Here is a 9,355-nt window from a genome sequence, read left to right on the forward strand (position 1 = left end):
AAATCAGAAAGGACATTTGAGGCAAAAGTTAGGGCCTGAGAATGGAGTTCATGGAAGAGAAATGAGTCAAGGCAGAAACCATGGGGAAAGAAAAGAAAAAGAAAAATTAGAGTGAAATTATATTTTGAACTTAAGGAAGTCTTCTTTGGTGAACAGTTCTTCTTAAAAACTTGGAGGCTAAAGAAAGTTTTTGTAAAGAGGTCCCTCGAGAGGACTAAGTTTTTAGAATCTCTAGCAAAATCAGCATGCCCATGATAGGAAGTAGCATACAAGAAGCACAAAAATCACAAAAGAGTTATGAGACCTAGTCATCCTAATTTTTCAAATCATGAATTAGATATTTTTTGATAAGTCCTTAGACGTTGTTTAGGGCGCATGACATAGTTGTGTAAGGCATAGAAGAACATGCATCAACATGTCACCTGTGGGTGTGTAAGGCGTAGAATAACATGCATCACCACAGTTTCAATTGTCGAACTACGAGGGGGTCTGATTCTTCCTTAGGATAGCGAGGGGATCGTAGGTAGTTTAGGACGCGGTCCTAAATCTGAACCCACAACATTTCATGTGAGATATTTTTTTGGTAAGTCCTTAGGCGTTGTTTAGGGCATATGGCATAGTTGTGTAAGGCGTAGAAGAACACGCATCAACATGTCACTGTAGGTGTGTAAGGCGTGAAGAACATGCATCACCACGGTTTCAAGTGTCGAACTACGAGTGGAGTGATTCTTCCTCGGGATAATGAGGGGATCGTAGGTAGTTTAGAATTTGCGGTCCTAAATACGAATCCACAACATTTCAAATCACCTGATTGCCATTGTCATGAGACCATAGCTAGTCTCATTACACGAGTGTATCGACGAGCAAGATGCACTCAATTTTCACATGACACGATTATCAACTGTTATGAGGCCGTAGCTAGTCTCATGGCCTTGAGTGTATCGGCGAGCAAGATACACTCATTTTCACATGACACGATTATTCTTGTTATGAGGACCGTAGCTAGTCTCATAATATAGAGTATGTCGGCCGAGCAAGATATACTTGATCCTCATAGCCAATGTTTCATAGTTATTAGAAATTCGAGTTTCACTTTGTGAAACTTGAGCAATGCTTCGCATTGATTTCAACTTTCGCCAAAGTGGGGGCAAGCTGTAGACCCTTATTTTGTGATGAGTATGTGCATTGAGGCCGTGGGAAACCCGATGATGAAAAATTATATGACTGTAAGATGTAATTGAAGACATGGAGCTGAATTATTAATTTCGCGGCATAATCTTGAAAAAATAAAAATAATAATAAAGTTTTGGGAAAATTAATTTAATTAAATTTAAATAAAATTTTATTTTGTTTAAATTTAATATGGGTAGTTTTTAAATGGATCTAATTAAGTTTAATTGGGCTCCATGGGCCTAAGAAAGCCTAGTTAGGAATTTTAAATGGGACCCATTTAATTATTTTCTAAAAATTAAAATAACAAAATATCTCTCTCCTCCTTGGCCCCACTCTCTTTCTCACTCCCTATTGGTGCCTTCCATTTTTTCCTGTCTTCCTATTGGTTGAAACACCTCACCCATATCCCAGTCTTATTCGAATTCTGCAATGTGATTGTTTAAATCATCTAAACTTTATCACCCTAAGACTCCAAATCCTACCACACCTCTTCCTCATTCCCTATTGGTGCCTTCCATTTTCTTGTCTTCCTATTGGTTGAAACACCTCACCCATATCCAGTCTTATTCAAATTCTGCAATTGTAGTTGTTTAAGTCATCTAAACTTTATCATCCTAAGACTCCAAATCCTACCACACCTCTTCCTCATTCCCTATTGGTGCCTTCCATTTTCTGTCTTCCTATTGGTTGAAACACCTCACCCATATCCCAGTCTTATTCGAATTCTTCAATTGTAGTTGTTCAAGTAATCTAAACAATATAATTATAATACTACAAACCCTATCACACCTATATCACAAAACCCTATAAATACCCTACTAGAGAAGAGAAGAAGGGGATGATGGGAGGAAAGAGGAAGAGAAAATTGAGCTATAGGAAATTTAGAGATATTCAAGACTCTTTGAGTTCTTTCTTATTTTTTCTTTTCTTCAAGAAGATTTTCATACTAGATTTCTGTAAGGTAAGATTTTATTGTTTTCTTTTCAAGATCTATGCCACACAATATTTTAATTATATGCTCTTTGTCTTCAATTTATTTTATATGTTCATATGGATCATGTAATCATGTTTAATTTGAGGATACACAACTCTGCACATGTTTAGTTTACTGTCTCTTTATTTCTTTTATTTTCTTTAGTTTCTTTATTTTTATTACAAACAAAATTGGTAAGTAGCCTAAGGTAAGTACCAAAGAGGGCATTTGCGTGGAGCTTATATGGAGCTAAGCGGGAGTAAGCGGGGATATCATTGCCATACTAGAAGAAGACCCTTTTTAAGGGTAGCTTGCCCCAATAAGCTGCATTTATCAACAAGTAAGTAGCTCTAAACTTCTCGAATAACCATTGGCATGAAATTGTAGTAATAATAGAACTTTCATTTGGTAAATTAAAATTAACTTTGTTTTTAATTTAACTGACTTTTGCATTTAATTAATTTAAATAAATACTTTGTAAATTAAAATTAATCTTGTTTGTAAATTAAACTAATATTGGCATGTAAAATAAATTTGATTTAATACTTAGTAATTGTAAAATAAATTTGCATGTTAGAAATCTTTATTAGGTTGTGATTGTTTGAGATTTATGTGATATTAGAATAAATTACACATGTACATAATTAACTTAGTTCAATTATCCTTAGGGTAACTTGGTGAAAATTAATTAATTAGGTTAAATAGAAACATAGGGTTATTTGAAATTGAATTTGTTTGTAAATTAAATTCCCAATAATAAATTAATTTTAGTCATCTGGTAAATATCATTTAAATAATTAGCAACCCCATAGATAGGAATTACTTGTGCATGAAAATTGTGTGTAAACAACGACCCTTTTGTGAATTACTTGCGTGTGTAGGATTACAATTGCATTTTTAGGATAAAGTTTAATAAATGAATAATAAACAAGACTTCTAGAAACATTAGTAGAGGACTGGCACTCGAATTAACGAGGTTAGACCAGGCGTAAGGGGTGCCTAACACCTTCCCCTTACGCACCCACTATCCCGAACCTAGACATTGGGCTATGGTAATGGCGGTTGTGGAAACTACGCAAGGAGTAAGTTGCCATCCATGACCCTCGGAAGAAACATTTGAATATGTCGGTTATTACCGGGTGGCGACTCTGTCTATCTATGCCTTTGTGGCATAAATCCTTAATCTTAGTGGTAGTGTTATGGGAAGGCGGTACTTACGGTGGTTTGATTCTATTAGGATTGTATGAAGTGCATGTCTAGGAAATCTTTGTCTAAGGAGGTGGTACTTAAGTGAGACCATTGTGACTCCACCATCTTTCCTGGGCATTACCTGGTGCATTTTATATAATTCTAATGGATGATATTTCGCCTCACGCCCCACCCCTACACTATCTCAATTAATTTTATATTTATTTTTAGTCCTCAAGGTGTCTTTGAATAGTACTAATCACGGACAAAAAATGGTACTATTCGTAACTCGGAGGTTCGGGTTGTTACAATTCTCCCCTCCTTATAATTAAATTTTGTCCTCTAAATTTACAGTCTCGATCTACGAATAGCTATGAGTCTTTGTCTCCTCATGTCCTCCTCTCGCTCCCATGTAGCCTCTGGCTGAATGATGGTTCCACAACACTTTCACTAGAGGTATTTGCTTGTTCCTCAGCTGCTTCACCTCATATTCCAAGATCTTTATGGGCTCTTCATCATATGTCAGGTCTAGATTCACCTCAATCTCCTCTACTGGCAAAATGTGAGAGGAGTGATTTGTACCTCCTCAACATGGAGACATGGAAGACATTGTGAATCTTTTCCAACTTTAGAGCAATGCAAGTCTATATGTCAATGGACCCACTCTTTCCAGAACCTCATAAGGCCCAATGAGCGAGGACTTAGTTTTCCCTTTCTACCAAACCTCATGATCCTCTTCCATGGGAAACTTTCAAGAACACCTTGTCACGACACTATACCAAATATCTCTTCTCTTTAGGTCAATGTAAGACTTACGTCTATCCATTGCAACTTTAGTCTGTCTCTAATGGGCTTAACCTTTTCTTTAAATGCTACACTAATTTTGGGCCAATCAACTTCCTTTTGCCCATTTCATCCTAACACAAGGAGTTCTACACTTTCTACCATAAAGTGCTTCATATGGAGCATCCGATGCTTGGTGATAAGCTATTGTGTAGGTAAATTCAATTAAAGGCAAGTGTGGGTCCCAACTCCCTTCAAAGTCAATAACACAGGCTCGAAGCATATCCTCCAAAATCTGAATGATCCTTTAAGATTGGCGATGCATGCATGGATGGAATCTTATTGAATTTTAATCTAGTTCCTAGGGCTTTTTGGAGACTACCCCAGAATCTAGAAGTGAGCCTCGGGTCTCTGTTCGATACAGTAGACACTGGCACTCCATGTAACCTCACCACATCATTAATGTACATTTTGGCCAATCTTTCGGTGTAATCCATCCTCCTTTGGCAAAAAGTGTGCAAACTTGGTTAATCTATCAACAATAACCCAAACTGTATCACGATTCTTTTGTGTACGTGGAAGTCCTGTCACAAAATCCATAGTGATTCTTTCCCATTTCCACTTAGAAATTGGCAATGGCTGTAGCAACCCTGCAGGCACTTGGTGTTCTGCCTTTACTTGCTGACAAGTTAGGCATTTGGCAACATATTCTGCAATGTCTTTCTTCATTAATCTCCAAATTAGCATGCAATGCCCTTAATTCATGCACCATGGACAAAGGAGAAACCCTCAAACTAGCCATAGTCTTGCGACTTAAAGCATCAACTACAACATTTGCCTTTCCAGGCTGATAGTCTATCAAGCAATCATAATCTTTTATTAGCTCTAACCATCTCCTCTGCCTCAAATTTAACTCTTTCTGTGTGCCCAAGTATTTCAAACTTTTATGATATGTGTATATATAACATCTCTCTCCATACAAGTAATGTCTCCGGATCTTCAAGGCAAAGATAATGGCTGCTAGCTACAAGTCATGTGTAGGATAATTCCTCTCATGCGGTTTAAGCTGGCGTGAAGCATAGGCAATGACGTTTCTATCTTGCATCAACACACAACCTAATCCGTTATGAGAAGCATCACTGTATATGGTATACTCTTTACCCAAAGTGGGCAAGGTTAAGACTGGAGCTTCAGTTAAACTCCTCTTTAACTCATCAAAACTTTCCTGGCATCGATAAGTCCACTGAAATTTTACATCCTTCCTAAGTAGCTTGGTCAGTGGAGATGCTAGCATGGAGAATCCCTTCACAAACCTTGGTAATGCAGGCCAAACCAAGGAAACTCTGAACTTTCGTGACATTTTTAGGTGGCTTCCAATTAAGAATGGCTTTAACTGCTAGGATCCACCTGGATACCTTATGCAGATACAATATGCCCCAAAAATGAAATCTCCTTTAGCCAAAACTCATATTTCGATAGTTTGGCATACAATTGCTTCTCCCTCAAAGTCTGCAATACTATCCTCAAGTGCTTGTCGTGTTCCTCTGCATTCTTTGAGTACACCAAAATATCATAAATGAAAAACACAAAAAACTGGTCCAAATATGTACTGAATATAGTGTTCATCAGGCTCATAAAATCATCTGTAGCATTATTCAAACCTAATGTCATTACCAAGAACTAATATTGGCAATATTGAGTCCTAAAGGCAGTTTTAGGAATACTTTGCTCCTGCACCCTCAACTAGTGTAGCCCGATCTCAAGTCAATTTTGGAGAATACGATTTGCATCCTTCAAGATCAAACAAATCATTGATGCGTGGCGAGAGGATATCTATTCTTTATGGTCACCTTATTCAACTGTCTGTAGTCTATGCATTTGCGAAGAGTAACATACTTTTTCTTCTAAAATAATAATGGTGCTCCCCAAGGTGACATGCTAGGGTGGATGAAACCCTTATCTAACAATTCTTGCAATTGTACCTTCAACTTTTTCAACTCAGCAGATGCCATCCTATAAGGGGTGATGGAGATTGGCTCCACACTAGGCATAGTCTCAATTTCAAACTGCACCTCTCTTTTCCGGAGGCAATCCCGGCAATTCTTCCGGAAAGACATCCAGAAAATCCCATACCGTAGGAATATCTTTAAGATCTGGACTCCCCACCCAGGTGTCTATCACATGAGCTAGATAAGCTTCACATCCATTTCTAATCATCTTTCTAGCAAGTGCAGCTAAAATGATGTTGGATGGCAATAACTGCCTCTTCCAGTTTATCACTACGTGCATACTCGGGAAGACCAAAAGTGGTATCTTGATCTCTGATCAATCATGGCTTGATGCCTGGCTAACCAATCCATGCCTAAGATGATATCATAATCTTGGAAGGGCATGTCAATTAAGTCTGATAGGAATGTATGTCCTTGGATCACCAAAGGACAATCCTTATACAATTTATTCACCCTAACCTCTTGTCCTAAAGGACTAGTCACTAGCACATAATAATCCAATTTCACACAAGGAATAGCAGAGCATAAAATAATGGCACTAGCATAAGAATGTGTAGAACCAGTCAGCGCACATATACATCTCTATCAAAAATGGAGAAAGTACCAGCCACAACATCTGATGTCTCAGCTTCATCCCTCTGGAGCATGGTGTACACCCTGACTGGTGCACCACTCTGCTCTGGTTGGCTCACTGTGCCATGGCTGCCAGAAGTGTTACTTCTATCCCTACCTCTGCCTCTACTAGTTGTTTGTTGTCCTCTGGAAGTAGAACCTTGAACGGATCCCTCAGTAGTAGTAGGCGGCCCAGATCTGTGGGCACTAGTGCAATCTCTAGCAAAATGCCCACTTCCACCACAGTTGTAACAGGCTCCTATAGCCTTATAACATACTCCTCCATGAGTCCTGCCACAAGTCTCACAAGCACGGGAAAGGAACCCCTAGAAGTCTGTTTTCCGGATCTAGGTGGCCTCTGCACTGAGAATCTTCCCCTACTAGATCCTCTATTACTTGGTCCCCCAAAGCTCTTACTTTTACACGAATTGTTACTTGAACTCGACTGTAAACTACTGCTCTTCTCTTTTTGGTGGTTACCTTCTCGGATGCCCCTTCTAGTTCTATCCTTTCCAATTCAAGGGCTGTGATATCAAGGCAGAGAAGTTGTCATGTGAAACCCAACCACTTGCAATCTCAAACTAGGCCTCAAACCGTTTGCATCTATCTCTATTGGTAGTGAGTAGGCTTCTGACATAGAGTGAGGTGGGAAAATTCTCTCTCATATTCGGCTATAGTCTTGTTCCCTTGCTTCAAGTGAGAAACTCCTGTAGCTTCATATCTACATATGTGTCGAGGAACATATACATCTAAATTCTCTGAGAAAGTCATCCCATGTCAACACGGGGGCTCAACTAAAGCTATAAGGAATGGTCTTCCACCACTCATATGCGTCTCCATGCAGTAGAGACTGAGTATTCGAACTTCAAATCATCAGTGCAATGCAGTTTCTTGAATACTCTCTCCATCTGTTCTAACCATTGCTCAGCTTCCAATGGGTCCACTGTACCCTTGAACTCTGTTGCCCCATACTTCATTAACTTTTCATATTATCTGGCTGGGGATGGTGGTTGCACTGAAGGTGCTTGCACAGGAGCTTGGCCTGGAATATTGCGATCATTCTTTGAAATAATGCAACCATCTTGTGGCCCAGGCGAGAAAATTGCAGGGTGGGGAGAGTGCGGTGACCTTGGCATTATGAGAGGCTGAGGCCTCCCCTATACCTCGGTTGCTCACGGTTGCACTCTTGTGATCCCCCTTCTCTCATACTGAATCACAGGAAATTTTACTCCCTGAACAATCAATACAAGGAGATTTCCCTCCATTAGTCCATATTTATGATGTAATGCACTATATGTATCAATAATGTGATTCTGTGATTGTACTTACAAAAATTTTCAAACATGCAATTTCAAAACTTGTATAAAAACCAAAGCTCTGATAACACTTAAACTGGGTCTTTTGGTGGCATTTAAGGGTACCTGTCAGAGCACTTTCAGGCGTTACGTATCGTAGTCACGCAAGCTCTTGGGCATAGAGCCACACTTTGCCTTAGTTCACGCGTGAGAGCTCCCAGGAATTGTAGGCGTTACGTATCACCGTCCCTACTTTACTTTGATACCACTAAAACAAGTCACACCTTATCCCTTGTAAGGCAAGACATGTTTTCGTAGCATACCTAATGAATTATCGAACTCCACCTACGATAACACATTAGTTATGCTACAAAGGATTTACAAAACAAACCATAGCTTTTTATCTTATAAATTATTTTGTGGAAAAGCGCATGAGAATATTTAAAATTCTATGTAAACATTCCATGAAAAATAATGATAGACTAAATATTGCAAAAGTTATATTTTCATAAGTCTCAAAGTAAAATACAAAATAGTTACAAACTCAAAATATGATAGCAAAGCAATACTTTTAAATACAAGCGCTCAATGTCAGGACATCCATACATAAAGGTACAAAATACATCCAAAGAAATCACAAGGGTATACCTAACGTAAATACCCACAAATAATACCAAAATGCTACTTTCAAGTCTCTCACTTGTGACCTTCTCCTTTCCTTTACTGTGTGACATAAAGAAGCTATCATTGAGTATATCACTCGATGGTGCACAACTAATAACTTTAAAACTTAAGGTAAAACACAATTTGTCAAAGCATAATGAATTACATTTTCTTAAGTATGAAAACTTCACAATAGTTCCAAGTCCATAAAGGCCATTTATTGGAATAACATTTCAAATGAAATCACACTTCATAAATCACAATTCACAAAGCATTAGTGTTGCCAACATCAACACCGCAGTTTAGGCTATGACATAAAATTTCACGATCGGTCTTAGTGTTGTACACCACGACAAAGCAATCTCAACCTCACTAGCAGTTATTAATGAGGAAGGGCTAGCTAGCTAATGAGTACTCATGTAGTCTTACTCCACTAACGTTATTAATGGGGACATAATCAATATCAATTATCAACCCCAAGTTGAACGTTACTCTTTGGAGAGTTCAAAAAGGGACTATCATGCTAACTGTGATTTCAAAATAGTTTCCAAAAATTTCCCACTCAACAATCACATTTATAAACTAATAAATACATTTAAATTCATCATAATATCCATATAAGTAGCAACACCCAAATTTCTTAAATGTAAGAAGAAAAA

The sequence above is a fragment of the Hevea brasiliensis genome, chromosome 8 (assembly GCF_030052815.1).
Source record: "Hevea brasiliensis isolate MT/VB/25A 57/8 chromosome 8, ASM3005281v1, whole genome shotgun sequence".
In the NCBI taxonomy this organism is placed as follows: domain Eukaryota; kingdom Viridiplantae; phylum Streptophyta; class Magnoliopsida; order Malpighiales; family Euphorbiaceae; genus Hevea; species Hevea brasiliensis.